The following is a 23693-nucleotide window of genomic DNA, read 5'->3' on the forward strand; positions in this document are numbered from 1 at the left end:
TATTCTCTCCCTAAAGTTGATTGTTCTGCCTGACAAAGAAATAAAGGTAATTAAACGTATGATATTGTATTACTGTGTTTTGCACTCACTTGCTAAATAGCAAAGTTGGTGAGACTTAATTTGACACTGCACTTAATTTGACACTGCACTTCATTTGACACTGCACGAGAGTAATAGTGTGAGGTTTTATAAACACTGCAATGTTTAAAACATTTTTACTATTTACTAAATGTTTTCTTCACTGCAAGGGAGTGAATAATCAACATATTAGTGTATTATCAAACCTTATCAGAGTTATTTGAACACCAAAGCAGTGTTAATGAGCAAATACATTTAACTTGGTGTACATTTATCACCACAGAAGAGTAAGTTATCAACACTACTCAAGAGTAATATTTACACTAATCAGAGTTAAAAAATAAGTTGAACAACACTCTACAGTGTTACAATTTTTGACTCTATTTAGTGTTCATTTAACTCTATAAATTTAACACGGGAAAGAGTAAATTTAACACCAGACAACACTCTACAGTGTTACAATTTTTGACTCTATTTAGTGTTCATTTAACTCTATAAATTTAACACGGGAAAGAGTAAATTTAACACCAGACAACACTCTACAGTGTTACAATTTTTGACTCTATTTAATGTTCATTTAACTCTATAAATTTAACACTGGAAAGAGTAAATTTAACACCAGACAACACTCTACAGTGTTACAATTTTCGACTCTATTTAGTGTTCATTTAACTCTATAAATGTAACACTATGGAAAGAGTAAATTTAACACCAGCTCAGGTTAGGACCATATAGACCCGGGGATAGTGTTAAATTTAACTCTTTAAGTGTTGATTTGACACTATGGAATTTACTGTGTAGTGTTTATGAGTGTTTCAGTAAGGTGTGTGAGAGAAAAACATTTTAGTTGTTTATGTGAGAGCATTTCAGTAGTGTATGTAAGAGTGTTTCAGTAGTGTGTATAAGAGTGTTTCAGTAGGGTGTGTGAGAGAAAAACATTTTAGTTGTTTATGTGAGAACATTTCAGTAGTGTATGTAAGAGTGTTTCAGTAGTGTGTATAAGTGTTTCAGTAGTGTGTGTGTGAGAAAAAAAATTCAGTTTATCTGAGAGCATTTCAGTAGTGTGTATAAGAGTGTTTCAGTACTGTGTGTAAGAGTGTTTCAGTAGTGTGTGTGTGAGAAAAATATGTCTGTTTGTGTGAGAGCATTTCAGTAGTGTGTATAAGATTGTTTCAGTAGTGTGTATGAGAGTGTTTCAGTAGTGTGGGTGAGAGAAAAAACATTTTAGTTGTTCATATGAGAACATTTCAGTAGTGTATGTAAGAGTGTTTCAGTAGTGTGTGTGAGAGAAAAATATTTCAGTTGTTCATGTGAGAGCATTTCAGTAGTGTGTATAAAAGTGTTTCAGTACTGTGTATAAGAGTGTTTCAGTAGTGTGTGTGTGAAAAAAAGATTTCAGTTGTTTGCTTGAGAGCATTTCAGTCATGTGTATACGTGTTTCAGTAGTGTGTGTGAGAGAAAAAACATTTCAGTTTATGTGAGAGCATTTCGGTAGTGTGTATGAGTGTTTCAGTAGTGTGAATGAGAGTGTTTCAGTAGTGTGTGTGAGAGAAAAACATTTCAGTTGTTTATGTGAGAGCATTTCAGCAGTGTATGTAAGAGGTCATTCTGAATAATGTCCCTAACGGCCCCTCATACGATCTGCTCCGTTAGCTCGGAGGGAACATTTTTAACGCAAAGTCCATTAAGTCACCGCCATGTTTCCCGAGCCGAACGGCTCTAGTGCGCATGTGCAGACGCTGCAGCGCTTCAGTATTCAGGAAGTAAGCAGTTGTCTAAAATGCATTAATAAATTACAGTTTTTCGGTAATTAAAAATAACCGTCACAAATTTTATTGCGAATTATCATTATACCGTTAATTGTTACATCCATAGTCCATCAACAAGTAAAAAGTGTAATCTACCATGTCATCTGAATACAGCACGTACTAACACACACCTTCTACAATGTTCCCTCTAATTGTTCATGTGTGTGAGCAAATGCAAAAACTCCCTGAGCATTCAGTGGAGCACATGTGAGCAACATCAGACGTGCACACTATGGCCACACCAGCAGCACACCTGTCCCAAAGCTGACTTAACAATTTAAATGTTTTATTTTAATAATCAAATGACAGTGTGACAGGATGTACATTTAGTTACTAGTAGAATACAGTGATTGTAAGTAGCAAAGTAAGCTCTTGAGTTGTATTACTATATCATTTTATATTCGCAACTTAAAAATGTTTATTGTTAATGACAACAGTAAAGCACCGTTATTTGTAGAATATGGAGCTAATGTTATTGTAATGCCAGCATTAATAAGAGCCATTGTAGTACTGGACGGCTCCTGAAGGGGGTGCGTTGTGCTGGGAGCTATACTAGAGGACACCTGACTTCCTGCTTGCAGTCAATACAGACGTGAGCAGAACGAAGTTGTGTCCTCTATCTGTATACTCAAACATCTCCCTTCTCAGGTACAATTGTCTTTATGTAAATAGTTTTACCCCCGAATGTATCTTTATAGTGTTTAAACATGTTTGAAAGAGTATATTTTTATGATATGTGTCTTTTCAGTCGACAAGGCTTTATACATGACCAAGCTAATGCTAAAGCTAATTGCACTGCCGATGACGAAGCAGATGCTAACTGCATCAACAGTGTTAAATATATAGAAAGGTACTGTGCGTAGTTAATTATTAATCTGTGTATATTGCTGATGAAATGTGTATTTATTACAGTTTCTGGGACTAATTCAGTGTAGTTTGTGTAATATTAAGGAATGATAAGTGACTTTTGTTACTAAAACAATATAGGCTTACTGTATTGGGTGAACCTTTGTATTTACTTGTTGAGACATTTCAAATACAGTTACACTTAGGTAAAGTCTATTAGTGCAAAGAACAGGAAAACCTACTCGATTATTTGAATGTAAAATCCGTATGATAATACTGGAGTGCATTTTATGTTTGTTGCAATACTGTGTACTTGTACTCCTCTCTGAGCTGCCACCTTACCGTGGTAGAGGAGTTTGCGTGTCCCAATGATCCTAGGAGCTATGTTGTCCGGGGGCTTTATGCCCCCTGGTAGGGTCTCCCAAGACAAACTGGTCCTAGGTGAGGGATCAGACAAAGAGCAGCTCGAAGACCTCAATGAAAAATAAAACCTATGGACCCAGATTAATCTCGCCCGGACGCGGGTCACCGGGGCCCCCCTCTGGAGCCAGGCCCGGAGGTGGGGCACGATGGCGAGCGCCTGGTGGCCGGGCCTGTCCCCATGGGGCCCAGCCGGGCACAGCCCGAAGAGGCAACGTGGGTCCCCCCTCCAATGGGCTCACCACCCATAGCAGGGGTCATAGAGGTCGGGTGCGATGTGAGCTGGGCGGCAGCCGAAGGCAGGGCACTTGGCGGTCCGATCCTCGGCTACAGAAGCTAGCTCTTGGGACGTGGAACGTCACCTCGCTGGGGGGAAAGGAGCCTGAGCTAGTGCGCGAGGTGGAGAAGTTCCGACTAGACATAGTCGGACTCACTTCGACGCACAGCAAGGGCTCTGGAACCAGTTCTCTCGAGAGGGGCTGGACTCTCTTCTACTCTGGCGTTGCCGGCAGTGAGAGGCGACGGGCTGGGGTGGCAATTCTTGTTGCCCCCCGGCTCAGAGCCTGCATGTTGGAGTTCAACCCGGTGGACGAGAGGGTAGCTTCCCTCCGCCTTCGGGTGGGGGAACGGGTCCTGACTGTGGTTTGCGCTTACGCGCCAAACCGCAGCTCAGAGTACCCACCCTTTTTGGATTCACTCGAGGGAGTACTTGAGAGTTCTCCCCCGGGTGATTCCCTCGTTCTACTGGGGGACTTCAATGCTCATGTTGGCAGCGACAGTGAAACCTGGAGAGGCGTGATTGGGAAGAACGGCTGCCCGAATCTGAACCCGAGCTGTGTTTTGTTATTGGACTTTTGTGCCCGTCACAGATTGTCCATAACAAACACCATGTTCAAACATAAGGGTGTCCATATGTGCACTTGGCACCAGGACACCATAGGCCGCAGTTCCATGATCGACTTTGTAGTTGTGTCGTCGGATTTGCGGCCTCATGTTTTGGACACTCGGGTGAAGAGAGGGGCGGAGCTTTCTACCGATCACCACCTGGTGGTGACTTGGCTGCGATGGTGGGGGAGGATGCCGGACAGACCTGGCAGGCCCAAACGCATTGTGAGGGTTTGCTGGGAACGTCTGGCAGAGTCTCCTGTCAGAGAGAGTTTCAATTCCCACCTCCGGAAGAACTTTGAACATGTCACGAGGGAGGTGCTGGACATTGAGTCCGAATGGACCATGTTCCGCACCTCTATTGTCAAGGCGGCTGATTGGAGCTGTGGCCGCAAGGTAGTTGGTGCCTGTCGTGGCGGTAATCCTAGAACCCGTTGGTGGACACCGGCGGTGAGGGATGCCGTCAAGCTGAAGAAGGAGTCTTATCGGGTTCTTTTGGCTCATAGGACTCCTGAAGCAGCGGACAGGTACCGACAGGCCAAGCGGTGTGCGGCTTCGGCGGTCGCGGAGGCAAAAACTCGGACATGGGAGGAGTTCGGGGAAGCCATGGAAAACGACTTCCGGACGGCTTCGAAGCGATTCTGGACCACCATCCGCCGCCTCAGGAAGGGGAAGCAGTGCACTATCAACTATATGGTGAGGATGGTGTTCTGCTGACCTCGACTGCGGATGTTGTGGATCGGTGGAGGGAATACTTCGAAGACCTCCTCAATCCCACCAACACGTCTTCCTATGAGGAAGTAGTGCCTGGGGAATCTGTGGTGGGCTCTCCTATTTCTGGGGCTGAGGTTGCTGAGGTAGTTAAAAAACTCCTCGGTGGCAAGGCCCCAGGGGTGGATGAGGTCCGCCCGGAGTTCCTTAAGGCTCTGGATGCTGTGGGGCTGTCTTGGTTGACAAGACTCTGCAGCATCGCGTGGACATCGGGGGCGGTACCTCTGGATTGGCAGACCGGGGTGGTGGTTCCTCTCTTTAAGAAGGGGAACCGGAGGGTGTGTTCTAACTATCGTGAGATCACACTCCTCAGCCTTCCCGGTAAGGTCTATTCAGGTGTGCTGGAGAGGAGGCTACGCCGGATAGTCGTACCTCGGATTCAGGAGGAACAGTGTGGTTTTCGTCCTGGTCGTGGAACTGTGGACCAGCTCTATACTCTCGGCAGGGTCCTTGAGGGTGCATGGGAGTTTGCCCAACCAGTCTACATGTTTTTTGTGGACTTGGAGAAGGCATTCGACCGTGTCCCTCGGGAAGTCCTGTGGGGAGTGCTCAGAGAGTATGGGGTATCGGACTGTCTGATTGTGGCGGTCCGCTCCCTGTATGATCAGTGCCAGAGTTTGGTCCGCATTCAATCAATCAATCAATCAATGTTTATTTATATAGCCCTAAATCACAAGTGTCTCAAAGGGCTGCCGGCAGTAAGTCGGACACGTTTCCAGTGAGAGTTGGACTCCGCCAAGGCTGCCCTTTGTCACCGATTCTGTTCATAACTTTTATGGACAGAATTTCTAGGCGCAGTCAAGGCGTTGAGGAGATCTGGTTTGGTGGCTGCAGATGATGTGGTCCTGATGGCTTCATCTGGCCAGGATCTTCAGCTCTCGCTGGATCGGTTCGCAGCTGAGTGTGAAGCGACTGGGATGAGAATCAGCACCTCCAAGTCCGAATCCATGGTTCTCGTCCGGAAAAGGGTGTAGTGCCATCTCCGGGTTGCGGAGGAGACCCTGCCCCAAGTGGAGGAGTTCAAGTACCTCGGAGTCTTGTTCACGAGTGAGGGAAGAGTGGATCGTGAGATCGACAGGCGGATCGGTGCGGCGTCTTCAGTAATGCGGACGCTGTATCGATCCGTTGTGGTAAGGAAGGAGCTGAGCCGGCTCTCAATTGAGGCAAAGCTCTCAATTTACCGGTCGATCTACGTTCCCATCCTCACCTATGGTCATGAGCTTTGGGTTATGACCGAAAGGGTACAAGCGGCCGAAATGAGTTTCCTCCGCCTGGTGGCGGGGCTCTCCCTTAGAGATAGGGTGAGAAGCTCTGCCATCCGGGGGGAGCTCAAAGTAAAGCCGCTGCTCCTCCACATCGAGAGGAGCCAGATGAGGTGGTTCGGGCATCTGGTCAGGATGCCACCCGAACGCCTCCCTAGGGAGGTGTTTAGGGCACGTCCGACCGGTAGGAGGCCACGGGGAAGACCCAGGACACGTTGGGAAGACTATGTCTCCCGGCTGGCCTGGGAACGCCTCGGGAGCCCCCGGGAGCCCCCGGGAGGAGCTGGACGAAGTGGCTGGGGAGAGGGAAGTCTGGGCTTCCCTGCTTAAGCTGCTTCCCCCGCGACCCGACCTCGGATAAGCGGAAGAAGATGGATGGATGGATGGATGTGTACTTGTACATATTTGGTGTTTGATTTGTGGCAGTCAATACAGACGTGAGCAGAACAAAGTTGTGTCCTCGTATTTGTATACTCAAACATCTCCCTTCTCAGGGTGATTACAACAGCAGTCATTTTCATGACATTTTTTCTAAGTGATTTGCCCCACTTAAATGAATAAAATAAATACAATCTTGTTTTTCATGCGCTCTGTGTTTTAGGTATAGGTGGGGGTCCAGCTTTGAAAATAACTTGTACCCCTTTCAGAGATCACATTTAGTTCTGTTTAATATATATTTTTATTAGCATTTCTTTAAGTTAAGTTAAAGTTAAAGTACCAATGATTGTCACTAGGGATGATGTTTGATAAGAAATTATTGAGTTCGAGCCTATCGATTCTCTTATCGAGTCCAGATAGGTTGTTGTATATGGAAAAAAACACACAATATTTGGTTTAACAAATCACTTCACATTCTCTATTGCTCACTAGTGTTACATATCTGGGTTATTGTGCAGAAATATGTGAAACAACTACAAATGTGCGCTACATTCGTTAACCATGTTACAAAAAAAATTAATTAGACTGATACATAATGTTGGATATAGAGAACATACGAACACTTTATTTATTGAGTCAAAAATATTAAAGTTCGATGATTTGGTAAAATTGCAAACAGCTAAAATTATGTGGAATTAAATGATGGAATGGATTAAGTAAAGAAGTTAAACATTGTACTGATATGATCCAGTTTAAGAGGTTGTTCAAATGAATAGTGCTTACAAAGTACAAAGAAGAAGAACTATGAGAAATACTTTCAACCTTATTGAAAATAAGATATTCTTCATCTCAGTATATTAATAATGACTGAATTAACTAATTACATATTACAAAACTGTTGTATATACTAATTCACAGATATTTTATTATAAAAGGTCAGTAAATGATGTATATATTTGTATGAAGTGGGAAAGGGGTAGGATTAAATAAGCTTTACTTCTTCCTACTCCTGTAAAGTGAAATGATATGAAACTGTGATGTATTATGATGTGGTCGGATCATGTTTTGTTTAGTTATGTTCTGTTAGTTTTGGACTTCCTTAGTTGTTTTGTGCACTTCGGGGGTTTGTTTTAATCACCATGGTTACTTATGATTTTCACCTGCCTTGTACGCGCACCTGTTGCTCATCAGAGACTATTTAAGCCTGCCTTTTCCGGTCACTCGTCGTGGCTTCATTGTTTGCATTTGCAACAGTTACGTTGGCATTCTGGTTTCGAGCTCATGATTCCTGTGCTAAGTTACCTTAGCTTCTAGTATTCCTGAGCTAAGTAAGTTTTTGCTTTAGCTTCTCGTGCGAACTGCACGCTTTCCTTTTGTTTCGTTCTTGTCTGTTGTAATGTGTATGATTTATGAGAAATAAATCATCTCCTACCTGCACGCTTTCGTCCGGAACCGTCAGTTTTGCGTCCCGGGAACGAACCGCAGCACGCTGCACGCCACCGTGACAAATGACTGAGCTACGTGACGTCATTTCTTGTGATGTCACACGGGGCATTCCTTGTCGGGACAGGATTCGTTCCAAGTGATTCGAATAAAGAACCAATTATTTTTCTTTACTATAGTGGTCTCGATAACGGGTACCGGTTCTCAAAAAGGGATTCGAGTCCGAGGACTCGGTTCTTTTCTTATCGAACAACCGGGAAAACCGGTTTCGAGCATCATCCCTAATTGTCACACACACACTAGGTGTGGTGAAATTTGTCCTCTGCATTTGACCCATCCCCTTGTTCACCCCCTGGGAGGTGAGGGGAGCAGTGAGCAGCAGCGGTGGCTGCGCCCGGGAATCATTTTTGGTGATTTAACCCCCAATCTCAACCCTCGATGCTGAGTGCCAAGCAGGGAGGTAATGGGTCCCAATTTGAACTCACAATCTACCGATCTCAGGGCGGACACTCATTAACAGCATTCCATGATTAATATTCATATGACAAATTAACATTCTTAATAAATGACAGTAGAATAAGCACACGTCTGTTTGGGGAGTCATAGTGTAACAAACTGGAATTGACACTGTGTGGTGTTGAAGTTATCCAACTTTTTGTTTGGCCATAAATGCATCACGTGCAAGTGAGAGAGAGAGAGAAAGGCTGCTGTCGATGTGACAGATGACAAAGAGTTAGTTTAAGCCTGGTTTGTACGGCAGACAATGACCAGTTTTGCTAGATAGAAATAGTTTTTACTATGTTTTTGTTGTGATGGATGGAATTCCTGCCCTCTTTAAAGTGTCTCTATACAGACGTAATCATTTAACAGTGTTGACAAACATTGTTTTCTCTGTTGTGGCCGATTGCCGTCAACTTGTTACTCACAGTTGCAATGCAAAATCATACTGAACAGATAGTTGTGTTTATTTTGTTTATAGTTCAGATGGGATTTGATTTTGTGCGCAGCATAGATTTGCTGTGCGCAGAGGGTGTGTGAGCGATGTGCCATTGCGCAGGCGCGCACCTTTGAGGGAACGTTGACCTCCTATCATGTTAGCGCAATTATTTGTTAAATTGAAATGAATGCCTTCTCATTTAGATGAGCATGACGAGAAACTGATTCTGACTGGCTCCAAGGCAGGCAGTTCCCGCTCCAGTTCACGTTTGTCACCAGACTAACGTCACCGAGTAGCGGCTAACGTCACCGAGCAGCGGCTAACGTCACCGAGCAGTGACTAAATTGGTGTTGTTGTTTTTTTACTACAGTAGACACTCCTAATTTTTTGTAGGTGAGTGTGTAATTGTAGTCAGAAAAATTGTATGTTTTCCTCCCACCAGATTTCCTATCACTCATCATATCCAGGTGAAACTCAAAAAATTAGAAAGTCGTGTTAACGTCCATTCATGTCAGCAATTAACTTCAAATGTAAAACTTGTCACGACCAGAATTGGACTCTGAACACAGGCGGGAGAAACAAAAACAGGCTATAAAAACAGATCTAACCAGACCACGAAATTTACAAAATTATTAACAAACACAAAACGCTCCAGCTACGGAGGGAAAAAGGTTCTAAGAAATTAAACTACTAAATACAACAAAAGGCTCTCCAACGGAGGCGATACTAGGAAGCTAAATTTTACCTGAAAAAGTTACAAACCAAAACTCTCCCGAGGATCCAAAAGGTACACAAAACGTGGCAAAGAAACGCTGGAGGTACGCACAAGAAGAAACAAAACACTCTGGCACAGGACAGAAGAAGGACGAGACATTTAAGCATGGGGAAACAGGTGAAACCAATCAAGACAAACGATGACACACGAGGAAGAGCAAGTGATCTGAAACGAAAGGGAGAGTTAGCTTTTCAAAATACAACAGGAAGTGACAAGACAACCTGAAACCAGACAAAATCCAGACAAGACTTCACCCAGGTGTGACAAAACTAATCTGTGATATTAACTCATTACATGCAAAGTGAGGTATGCCAAGCCGTTATTATAATTTTGATCATCTTGGCTTACACTTTTTGAAACCCCACATTTTCTTTTTTTTTTGTCCTGTCCAGCTTCTAAGGCAAATCATATAGTTAATGTAGATGACCATATCGGCTTTTCAGATTTACTTTACAAAAGAGAAGTGTAGGATACTTCTCTTGTTGCCTTATTTGTATTTGACTTTGTTAAATGTATTTATAATATCATTTGGTGCAGCCGGGCCGGAGCAGGAGGGGATAGAAAGAGAAAAAAAGGAAGAGAGAGGGGGAAATTGTGGGGACAAGAGGGGGATTAGACAGAGGGACAAAAACAACAACAGCAAACACAACAGTAACAACAACAACAACAACAATAGAGCAACATCAGCAAATACGATATGTATAAATATGATGGTAAAAGTCATAGCAAAGAAGCAGTTAGCGAAATAAATAATAATACAGAAATGACAATGAGCATTATTACACTACAAATGGTGCAATACAAATACCAATAGAAATAGTGCTATTGATAATAAACAATACCAATAATGTACCTCTATTAAAAACAATACAGTTGTTCAAATGCAACAATACATATACAAAATGATAACTAGAGATACAAAAGAATGCAGAAGAATGGAGGGGAAGAAAGAGAAGCAACCTATATTAACCTTGTAGATTGTTATAGTAACAATAGGTTAAGCTTTGTCAGTGTGCCATGTGTTACCCAGTTTCCCCTTAAAATATGTTTGATGAAACGTGATTATGTGCATGAGTGTATGTATGTACTTGTATATGTACAGTATGTGTATATGTATGTTTGTACAGTGAATGTATATGTACAGTATGTGTATATGTATGTTTGTACAGTGAATGTATATGTACAGTATGTGTATATGTATGTTTGTACAGTGAATGTATATGTATAGTATGTGTATATGTATGTTTGTACAGTGAATGTATATGTACCGTATGTGTATACGTATGTTTGTACAGTGAATGTGCGTGTGGATGTACGAACTTTGAGTATGTAGGTATGTACTGTATTTGTGTATGTATGTGGGAGCGTAAGTACCTATGTATGTATGTATGTATGTATGTGAGTATATGTGTATTTGTATGTACAATATATTTGACTCCCAGTGTGTGTGGGAGCCAGAGTACGGCCCCAGCAACCCAGAGAGCCCAATCCACAAACAGCAGGTGTGGCGCCCAGGGCACCAGGAACCACCGGCCCCACGCAGCCAGGCCGGCCAGCAACAGGAACCCAAGAGCCAGGCCCACCGTGCCGCCGGTAAGAGCCAGCAGCAGGCCGCAGACAGACGCGCCCGGCAGAGGACAAGGCACAAGAGAAGCAGGGGACAGACAGACCTCAAGCCAGCGAGAGACCACACCCCACACGGGCAGAAAGGCAGGACCCGTCCGGTTGCGAGACAGAGACTCCCCACAACCGGACAGGAAGACCGCCCCCGCCCCACCAGCAACCGGGCCCCCACGAGCCCACCCCCCACCCCTGGAGAGCATGGCGCGGCCCGCCCAAGGCCACCCCACCCAAGTCGGCCGCCGCAGGACCGCCCAGCACGGGGCCACGGCAACCACCCACCCCACCCGCAGGGACCCCAACGATGGAGATGGAACAACCAGCAATCACCCTACCCCCCTCCCCTGAGGGAGGGGGAAAAATAAAATAAAAAGATAATAAAATATATTTTAAAATGTATAATTAAATAATTAAATAAATTGATAAATAAATAATAATAATAATAATTATTATTATATATTTAAAAAAATAAAAAAAATAAAAATAAGAATTAAAAGAAGATCACAGACATGCTGACACACATTTTCTGAGATTTTCATTTCATAAACTGTAAACCACAATTATCAAAATCATAACCAATTGAGGCATGACATATCTCACTTTGCATGTAATAAGTTAATATCACATGTTACTAAATGTTACATTCTTGTGTAATTTCCACATTATTTATTTTGTTAAATTCTACAGAAGAATATTAATTTATTACTTTTATTTTTGAAAAAGTACCTTTTTTTTTCTATGCTACGTATGTGACGTCACTGTAGGCGTTCTAAGGTCATGTTACATCTAAACTAAACTACATTGAGGCTAATCCACCTTTTTTTTTTTTTTTCCAAATAAGAATCGTTAAGAGATCCGTTAAGGAACTGAATGGTTAAGTAGAAACGAAAATGGAATCGGAACCAGAAATATCCTATCAATTCCCATCCCAGTGCTATTGACAGTGTACAATAGCAACACAATATTTAAATTAGTTTCATTTTTTTCTTTTATTACATACAATTGTTTGATCAAAACAAAGTCAACAGTACACAATAACTAAACATAAGTTAACAAAGGCATTTTGTTTCTAAGGAATTATTCCCTGAGTTTGTAAACATTAACACAAATATAAAAAATATATATATTTTGTAAAAATTAAAATATTGTTCTAAATACTCCACTATAAATTATATACTGATACTACCCTTGGAATTACACTACCAATGTTTGGATGGATACGTCCTCACCTTTTGTGTACGCCTGGCCACTACAAAACAGATGTATATTATCCTCTTATTAATCTACTTGTTAATTTCCTGTTAGTAGCTTTTTACAGTCTGTTGTAATGCGCTTACATCTACACTTCTTAAAGTACCAGTAGAGCGGAAAAACAAGTTGCTTCTATATCAAGGGTCTCAAACTCAATTTATGTGGGGGCCGCAGGAGGCAGAGTCTGGGTGAGGCTTGTGGGTGAGGCAGGTATTCCACAAGAAAAGCTTTGTTGAAAATAATTCAAATTTTCTCACATGTCTTTATTTCTATTTTTTAACACATAAAGTAAGGTAAAAATATCAATAAACAAATTAAGAATTAATAAGAAAATAAGTATATACATGTTTGGGGATGTGGAATATATTTTAATTCCACTTGGTGTCACTGTCATGTTTAGCCTACATGCAGAGTACGTCCTGATGCAAGGAGAACGTCATTTCCGCTTTATCCTATTCAGCAGCACTGAGGTCGGCGGATAATAGCCTACTATGCAGTATCCGTTGTTTTTGCTCTCGATGTTCATGTCTTTCATGATGACATGAACACCACAGCATTTTGAGATGGTATAAAGTACCGGGATAGCGAGTGCGAAAAGGCGACTGCTGCCGAAGTGTTATCCACAATGCTGTTGTTACTGGAAAAAGAAGCGTAAATGACACTGTGTTGTTGTTGTTGTAAACACAGTCATGGAAACAAAAAAAAATATTGAAATCAAACAGAAATATTTGTAGTGTTCATCGTGTGAGGCAATGCAAATACAATGCAAATAGCACCATTCAAATTAAATATAATGACTCACAAATAACGGTCTGACCGTATAATTGGTCCAGGTTATTAGGAACTGTTATTTCCGGCGGACACTATGCAACTGCAGACTACATTAGGCTACATTGAGTTCCTTACTTTTTTTTTCATCCCGCTGCGCATGCATCACTTTGATTTATTTTGTCAGAGAGAGAAATACATACATGTCACACCCGCTGTGACACAGGTTGGGTCAGTTTTATTGTTTAGAGTTTTTTTCCTGTTGTCCCTAATGTAGTGACCGCTTATTATTTGTATTTCTGCCCAAGCTGGAGGCGGAGCTGAGGGACACCCACAGCTGATTCTAATCAACCCTTTCTATTTATTACCTTCAGTTTTTTTAGTTTTTTATTACTGGTTATTGTTTGACGCTGCATGCAGTACCCTTCGCCTCTCCGCACATAAGACTGTAAAGTGCCACTTATGTAAAACTCGCGGGCCACAATAACATTAAACTTTTATATTATGGTGGGGGTCACAAAATATTATCTCGGGAGCTGCAATTGGCCCGTGGGATTGAGATCCCTGCTCTATATTGAAGCTATTATCATATATACCGTAATTTCCGGACTATAAGCCGCTACTTTTTCCCCTCGTTCTGGTCCCTGCGGCTTATACAACGGTGCGGCTTATATACGGCCTGTTCTTCTCCGACACAGACGAAGAGGATTTCGGTGGTTTTAGTACACAGGAGGAAGACGATGACACAATGATTAAAGACTGACTTTTCATATACCGGTAGGCTGGTTATTTTGATAACGTACAGGCGAGCACTTTGTATTACTTTGCACCGTTGTATTATTTGTACTCTGCATGAATGCTGTTCGCCATGTCAAAGATGTGAAAGTTTGATTGAAAGATTGAAAGATTTATTGTTGATAAATGGAACGCTTTGCGTTCCCAAACAGTCATCTCTGTCCCGACAATCCCCTCCGTGGTAGCAGGAACCCCTATATACTACGGTAATTACACATCAAAACCCTGCGGCTTATAGTCGGGTGCGGCTTATATATGGAGCAATCTGTATTTTCCCCTACATTTAGCTGTTGCGGCTTATAGTCAGGTGCGGCTTATAGTCCGGAAATTACGGTATCTGATTTATGAGGCCTTAAGACTTCCAAAGTTTGTGAATAAATAGATATGAATAAAATTGTATCAATCACACAGAGATTCCTGAGCCATTTTGAGAGATAATGAGGAAGCCATTCACGTGATCGCGAGACGTCGTGCTAGGAACCAAAGATTCCCTTTCTATCAATATCAGTGCTAATCAAGCAGACTTTAGGACGGTTATGTTGGGAAAAATTATTATCCAAGACCTTATATTTTTGAGCCCGAACACAATGAGGATGAACAATAAGTTTTAGAAGCCGACTGCTACCCGGCGGATGCACCTTTATTGTGACACTGGCATTTGTAGCATTGCTAGGTGCTAAACATACAAACCAACCATTTAAACCATAATATAACCAAAAAAAAGTTATTGCAGGAATCGTCTTTTTTTTTTTTTTGCCACCTCAGAATGTGAAAGTCGACAAACCTATTGAGCCATGGCCACATTTGTCTACTACCAGGTGAGAGATTCATGAATTATAATCTAGAATTTACTTTTAGCAAGTTTGAGATGAAGCAGAAGCAGCTGCCGGCTTATAGTGTGTCAACAATAGCAGCGTAAGCTAGCATTAGCTCACTGTAATCCAGCGTTTCTCAAAGTGTGGGGCGCGCCCCACTGGTGGGGAATAGAGACATGACAGGTGGGGCGCGAGGAACGGGAGGAATTTTTTGATTTTTTATTATATTCTTAGATTTTTTTTTTTACTATGCTTTCATTTTCTATACACACTGTAAATCACTGTGATTCTGTCTGTGAAATCCGCAATATAAAAAAATGTAAATTACTTATTTTTCCTGCAGGCTTCAAATTTCTAGGTAGGAGCGAAAGTTTGACAGACAGAGCAACAGTAACTACTGGGGGCGGGGCTAAGCGGAACAAACTTTCACGCGGATGGGTTTCTACCCATCCGTGCTAATCATCCACTCATCGGGGAGAGAGCTGTGTCCATTCTTCTCCCCTTTGCCCTTTTCCCTTTTCTTTTTTTTTTATTTCTTTTTTTTTATAATGTCCTGCCCAGCTTCTCGGGCAAATCATATAGCAGATGTAGATGCCCATATCGGCTGTTCAGATTTACTTTACAAAAGAGAAGTGTAGGATACTTCTCTTGTTGCCTTACTTGTATTTTGACTTTATTAAATGTATTTATATTATCATTTGGTGCAGCCGGGCCGGAGCAGGAGGGGATAGAAAGAGAGAAAAAGGAAGACAGAGGGGGGAATTGTGGGGACAAGAGGGGGATTAGACAGAGAGACAAAAACAGCAACAGCAAACACAACAACAACAACAACAACAACAGAGCAACATCAGCAAATACGACATGTACAAATATGATGGTAAAAGTAATAGCAAATAAGCAGTTAGCGAAAAAAATTTAAAAAAAATACAGAAATGACAATGAGCATTATTACACTAAAAATGGAGCAATATGAATACCAATAGAAATAGTGCTATTGATAATAAACAATACCAGTACTTTACCTTTATTATCAACAATACAATTGTTCAAATGCAACAATACATATACGTAATGATAACTTGAGATACGAAAGAATGCAGAAAAATGGAGGGGAAGAAAGAGAAGCAACCTTAACCTTGTAGATTGTTATAGTAACAATAGGTTAAGCTTTGTCAGTGTGCCATGTGTTATACCCAGTTTACCCTAGGGCAACAACGTTAATATATGTTTGATGAAACGTGATTATGTGCATGAGTGTATGTGTGCATATGTACTTGTATATGTACAGTATGTGTATGTGTGCTTGTACAGTGAATGTATATGTACAGTATGTGTATATGTGTGTACAGCGAATGTATATGTACAGTATGTGTATACAGTATGTGTGTTTGAACAGTGAATGTATATGTACAGTATGTGTAAATGTGTGTTTGTACAGTGAATGTATATGTACAGTATATGTATGTGTGTGTTTGTACAGTGAATGTATGTGTAGTATGTGTATGTGTGTGTTTGTACAGTGAATGTATATGTACAGTATGTGTATATGTATGTTTTTACAGTGAATGTATATGTACAGTATGTGTATACAGTATGTTTGTATAATGAATGTGCGTGTGGATGTACGAACTTTGAGTGTGTAAATATGTACTGTATTTATTTGTATATGTATGTGGGAGCGTAGGTACCTATGTATGTCTGTATGTATGTGTGTGAGTATATGTGAATTTGCATGTACAATACATTTGACTCCCAGTGTGTGCGGGAGCCAGAGTACGGCCCCAGCCTCCCCGAGAACCCATCCCACAAACAGTAGGTGTGGTGCCCTTTTCCCTTTTCAGCTGTTGCTTCACTCAAAACGAAGTACAGGTCTCAGCTGAACATTGAGCATGACTTAAAGGCCTACTGAAACCCACTACTACCGACCACGCAGTCTGATAGTTTATATATCAATGATGAAATCTTAACATAATAACACATGCCAATACGGCCGGGTTAACTTATAAAGTGACATTTTAAATTTGCCGCTAAACTTCCGGTTCGAAACGCCTCTGAGGATGACGTATGCGTGTGACGTGGCCCGGCGAACACGGGTATGCCTTCCACAGATGTCCAGTATTCTGGACATCTGTGTTCGTGAATCTGTTGCAATCATGTTCATTGCATTATGGAGAAGGAAGCTGAGCAAGCAAAGAAGAAAGTTGTCGGTGCGAAATGGACGTATTTTTCGAACGTAGTCAGCAACAACAGTACACAGCCGGCGCTTCTTTGTTTACATTCCCGAAAGATGCAGTCAAGATGGAAGAACTCGGATAACAGAGACTCTAACCAGGAGGACTTTTGACTTCGATACACAGACGCCTGTAGAGAACTGGGACAACACAGACTCTTACCAGGATTACTTTGATTTGGATGACAAAGACGCAGACGTGCTCCTGTGAGTATGCAGCTTTGGCTTCTAAACATTTGATCGCTTGACCGTATGTGCGCAACTTTTTTTTGCGTATGTACGTAACTTTTTTTAAATATATAAGCTTTATGAACCTTGGGTTAGGTGAACGGTCTTTTGGGCTGAGTGATTGTGTGTGTTGATCAGGTGTTTGAATTGTATCGGCGTGTTCTATGGAGCTAGGAGCTAGCATAGGAACTAGGAGCTAGCATAACAAACACGCAGGTGTTTTTATGCAGGATTAATTTGTGGCATATTAAATATAAGCCTGGTTGTGTTGTGGCTAATAGAGTATATATATGTCTTGTGTTTATTTACTGTTGTAGTCATTCCCAGCTGAATATCAGGTACCGTGAGTATGCAGCCTTGGCTGCTAAACATTTGATAGCTTGACCGTATGTGCGCGTCACGTACGTAACTTTTTAAAAATATATAAGCTTTATGAACCTTGGGTTAGGTGAACGGTCTTTTGGGCTGAGTGATTGTGTGTGTTGATCAGGTGTTTGAATTGTATTGGCGTGTTCTATGGAGCTAGGAGCTAGCAGAGGAGCTAGGAGCTAGCGTAACAAACACGCAGGTGTTTTTATGCAGGATTAATTTGTGGCATATTAAATATAAGCCTGGTTGTGTTGTGGCTAATAGAGTATATATATGTCTTGTGTTTATTTACTGTTGTAGTCATTCCCAGCTGAATATCAGGTCACCCCCGGCTCTCACAGCATCTTCCCTATCTGAATAGCTTCAACTCCCCACTAGTCCTTCACTTGCATTTTACTCATCCACAAATTTTTCATCCTCGCTCAAATTAATGGGGAAATTGTCGCTTTCTCGGTCCGAATCTCTCTCACTTCATGCGGCCATCATTGTAAACAATAGGGAACTTTGCGTATATGTTCAACTGACTACGTCACGCTACTTCCGGTAGGGGCAAGCCTTTTTTTTTATCAGATACCAAAAGTTGCAATCTTTATCGTCGTTGTTCTATACTAAATCCTTTCAGCAAAAATATGGCAATATCGCGAAATGATCAAGTATGACACATAGAATAGATCTGCTATCCCCGTTTAAATAAAAAAAAATTCATTTCAGTAGGCCTTTAAGAGTGACAGTGTCAAGCCTGCAACCCCGATTTGAAAAGCTGTGCAGTGCAAAACAGGCTCATTGCAGCCACTAATGCTGGAGTACTGTAAAACTCATGTTCACTTGCCCTGTCTTGCCAAATGCGTAACTCCTCCTTTTTTTTTTGCAAAGTGGCACTTTTATTTGATTTATTATTGAACTTGATGCAAGTTATTTGATTTATTATTGAACTTGATGCAAGTTATAATACTTTTATTTGATTTATTATTGAACTTGATGCAAGTTATAACACTTTTATTTGATTTATTATTGAACTTCATGCAAGTTATAACACTTTTATTTGATTTATTATTGAACTTCATGCAAGTTATAACACTTTTATTTGATTTATTATTGAACTTGATGCAAGTTATAACACTTTTATTTGATTTATTATTGAACTTGATGCAAGTTAACACTTTTATTTGATTTATTATTGAACTTGATGCAAGTTATTACACTTTTATTTGATTTATTATTGAACTTGATGCAAGTTATAACACTTTTATTTGATTTATTATTGAACTTGATGCAAGTTATAACACTTTTTTTGGATTTATTATTGAACTTGATGCAAGTTATAACACTTTTGTTTTATTTATTATTGAACTTGATGAAAGTTATAACACTTTTGTTTTATTTATTATTGAACTTGATGCAAGTTATTTTATTTATTATTGAACTTGATGCAAGTTATACCACAGCTGCAGTTATTTGAGTTATTATTGAACTTGATGTAATTTTATGTTATTGAGTTTGAATGTATACAACTTGATGTTACTTGATGTTCAATACATTTGAAAATGTTAAGCTTGGCATTAGCGTTCTGTTGGGGCGATGGGGGCAGGTGGGGCTTGAAAACTCCCCCTTGTCCAAAGTGGGGGATGACAAAAAAATTGGAGAACCACTGCTGTAATCAATGCGCCGCTAAAATATTCTGTCTGCGTTGGCGCTTATAATAACAACATCACTAATATTCGGTTAATTTTCAGGTCTTGAGGCTTGAGTCTTTCTGTGTGGAGTTTGCATATTCTACCCCTGACTGCATCGGTTCCCTCCGGGTACTCCGGCTTCCTCCCACCTCCAAAGACATGCACCTGAGGATAGGCTGATTGGCAACACTAAATTGGCCCTAGTGTGTGAATGTGGGTCCTAATGTTGTCTGTCTATCAGTTGGCCCTGCGATGAGGTGGCTACTTGGCCAGAGTGTGCCGCGCATTCCGCCAGAATGCAGCTGGGAAAAGCTCCCGTCACCCACGCGACCCCAAGAGGGACAAGAGGTAGAAAAATGGATGGATGGATAGACATGTAAAAATAGAGTATTGTTGGCGCTTTCTGGATGTTTTTAGAGAAAGTATAATGAGGGCCACAGATGACCTTCAATCTGTTGACTCAATTGTTAACTATTTATTTAGGATTTTGAATGCATAAAAAAGCCAAGCATATATGTTCTTGATTGTGAATGATAAACACCATCTCTTTCCAATTTTTGCGTATTTCCAGTATGACTGATCTGATAACAAAATCAGAGTGAAGAAGCGTTACTTCAGTGATGTCCATCCATTTTCTACCGCTTGTCCCTCTCGGGGTTGCGGGTCCAGTGATGTCATTCTCCTAAAATAGCTGAATGCTTTTGGAACGGATTATTCAAAATGGCAGACTGAATTTGTGGCATTTTGTGATGTTTAAACAGTGTTTTCACATACTTTGTGGATTATGAAAACAATTAAGCATATAAAGTCAACTTGTTTTTCCACCCTACTGGTACTTTATACTTTACTAAGCACTTATTTGTGTTGTTTCAAGCTAGTTTAAATGGCTAGCTTAGCAATTACAGTAGCTTAACTGCTCCTGCTTGCTCTTCCGCTGTGTATAATATGTTTAGCCTCATCCTCCAGTGATAATGATATGATAATAATAATAGGAACTGTAGTTTATATGCTGCAATGGAGGATTATTGACTGAGGGGAGCGGCTCCACAAAGTGTATGGCGGTGCACTCAGCTGCTAGCCACCTCTGTGGCGGCTAATTCCGAACATCGAAAATAGGAATCGAGGCTTAAATGTGGACGATTCGGAATGTGAGACCCACCCCCACCGCTGCGCAATGCCCAACCCTAAAAACGACCGACTGTGCTCAAAACGTTTTAACACGTATCACCTCTACCGATGACACAGCATCAGGAGTGACTGGGGGTTCGGATTCCTGCTGAAGTATACTTCAACATGGTCACACAGAGAACTGAAGATCCTTCATTTTATTTTTACTGTATATCTAATAAAGGACTTTAAAGGCCTACTGAAACCCACTACTACCGACCACACAGTCTGATAGTTCATATATCAATGATGAAATCTTAACATTGCAACACATGCCAATACGGCCGGGTTAACTTATAAAGTGCAATTTTAAATTTCCCGCTAAACTTCCGGTTGAAAACGTCTATGTATGATGACATATGCGCGTGACGTCAATAGTTAAACGGAAGTATGCGGACACCATTGAATCCAATACAAAAAAGCTCTGTTTTCATCTCAAAATTCCACAGTATTCTGGACATCTGTGTTGGTGAATCTTTTGCAATTTGTTTAATGAACAATGAAGACTGCAAAGAAGAAAGTTGTAGGTGGGATCGGTGTATTAGCGTCTGGCTGTAGCAACACAACCAGGAGGACTTTGACTTGGATAGCAGACGCGCTTCCGATGCTAGCCGCCGACCCAGCTGGAAAGCATTAACCGTGTATTTACAGGTCCATGGTTTAATAGTATTGTTGATTTTCTGTCTATCCTTCCAGTCAGGGGTTTATTTCTTTTGTTTCCATGTGCATTTAAGCACGATGCTATCACGTTAGCTCCGTAGCTAAAGTGCTTTGCCGATGTATTGTCGTGGAGATAAAAGTCACTGTTAATGTCCATTTCGTGTTCTCAAATCTCATTTTCAAGAGGATATAGTATCCGAGGTGGTTTAAAATACAAATCCGTGATCCACAATAGAAAAAGGAGAGAGTGTGGAATCCAATGAGCCAGCTTGTACATAAGTTACGGTCAGAGCGAAAAAAGATGCGTCCTGCACTGCACTGTAGTCCTTCACTCTCACGTTCCTCATCCACGAATCTTTCATCCTCGCTCAAATTAATGGGGTAATCGTCGCTTTCTCGGTCCGAATCGCTCTCGCTGCTGGTGTAAACAATGGGGATATGTGAGGAGCCTTTCAACTTGTGACGTCACGCTATTTCCGGTACAGTCAAGGCTTTTTTTTATCAGCGACCAAAAGTTGTGAACTTTATCGTCGATGTTCTCTACTAAATCCTTTCAGCAAAAATATGGCAATATCGCGAAATGATCAAGTACGACACATAGAATGGATCTGCTATCCCCTTTTAAATAAAACAATTTCATTTCAGTAAGCCTTTAAAAAAAAGTTAAGATCGATGAGTTTCATTATACTTGTTCCTGACAACTGTTCTGAGAAGAGGAGGAGCGGATGTTCAGATAAGTCGAAGAATAAAGTTCAAGGAAGCAGGAAGTTCATCCAAGATGGAGCAGTAGCACAATATTGTTCATCTCAACTTGGCACCAAAATAGACAATGATGAACTACTTGTTAGTGCAAAGAGCAAGTGTGATCAGAAGTTTGTTGAACACTGAACACTTAACTGCATGACATTGTGTTCTTCCCACAATCCAAAACTGTGTACAGTATGTCAAGTTAATTGAAGATGCAACATTATGTGTGTCAGAACACACTACATAAGTAACTGAATTACTGTAATAGATAGCTTTTTGCCAAAACTACTCTGGGTCCAAAAGTCTGTTTTACAACAGTTGAGGGCTGCCTTCAATATTTACGTTTTTTTTCTTATCTTTTGGTACCTATTTTTGTATATTGGGATGTGCATAATTCGCAAAAATGTGAAATCAAACCATGGCGGCATTGGGAAGATATTTATAAAACAATCCTGTCTTCCTTTACACTTCCTCCAAGCAAACCGTTTGGAATTTGCCCAATATGTGAAGGTTTGTTTTCCATTTGGTGATGTCAGAGGATATATGGTACAACATTTACCCGAATAAATTTGCACGAGTCCGCCATTGTAGTACGACGCTGGAGTTGTGGGGTAGACTGGCTCGTACGTGCACATGCATGCTAAAATCCGCCGCTATTGCCATTTCTAATACAATGTATAGTTCTAACTTATCAGTAGACTCTAAAACTACAACAAGGCTGGCAAGGGAAGAGGACACAGTCAAAGTGGAGGCTCGAAGATGGTCTGTAAAACATAATCTATGCAAAATGTTGACCAAATAACCACCATTATATATGTAGAGGTTGCCCTCTAGTGGGATCTTCGGACAACCACACACTGCCAGGAGAGCCCGGAATTCAGGGTATAACACTGTTTTATTTTTCATCAATGTGGAGAGGCTTTTGCTTTCCAGCAAAATGTCTTTCTCTCCTGCGTCCGCTCAGCAGCACCTCCAACTCCAGCTCCAACTCAAACTCCAACTGCCGTGTCTCAAACCGGCTGCTGCTAATAAAGGCGACAGGTGATTAGATAACAAGGCCCACATGGGCCATCTACTCACCTGCCGCTGTCTTCGAGGCCGGTCCTGGCACACCCCGCTCCGCGGCAGGCCCGCAGGCCACGCCCCCCTCCACATACCTCCACCGCCAGACGCAGGCCGGGAAGCTGTCCGGCCGCGCCTACTCCCCCCAGGGAGCGGGAGAGGAAGTCAGCCACGGCCATCTGCGCCCCCGGTCTGTGGATCACTCTGAAATTGTAGGGTTGTAAAGCTAGATACGGGTGATCCACGCGTTGGCATCCTTTGTGCGGTGAAGCCACTGGAGGGGTTTGTGGTCTGAGCAGAGACTGAATGAGCGCCCCAGGAGGTAGTACCGGAGGGCACCGACTGTCCACCGGATGGCGAGGCACTCCCTCTCCCTGGTGCTGTACCTCGCTTCCCGATCGGAGAGCTTCCGGCTGATGTACAGAATGGGGCGGTCGACGCCCCCCACCTGCTGGGACAGAACAGCTCCCAGCCCTCTGCCCGACGCGTCAGCCTGCAGACAAAACGGGAGAGAAAAATCAGGCATGTGCAGGACCGGCTCCTCGCAGAGGGCCTTCTTCCCCCTCTCAAACGCCTGCTGGCACTGCTCCGTCCACTGGACCAGATCTGGAGCACCCTTTTGGATGAGGTCAGTTAGTGGGCTGGTCAGGTCCGCGAACCGGGGGCTAAACCTCCAGTAGTAACCTGCCAGACCCAAAAACTGCC

Source organism: Entelurus aequoreus, linkage group LG09 (assembly GCF_033978785.1).
Source record: "Entelurus aequoreus isolate RoL-2023_Sb linkage group LG09, RoL_Eaeq_v1.1, whole genome shotgun sequence".
Taxonomy (NCBI): domain Eukaryota; kingdom Metazoa; phylum Chordata; class Actinopteri; order Syngnathiformes; family Syngnathidae; genus Entelurus; species Entelurus aequoreus.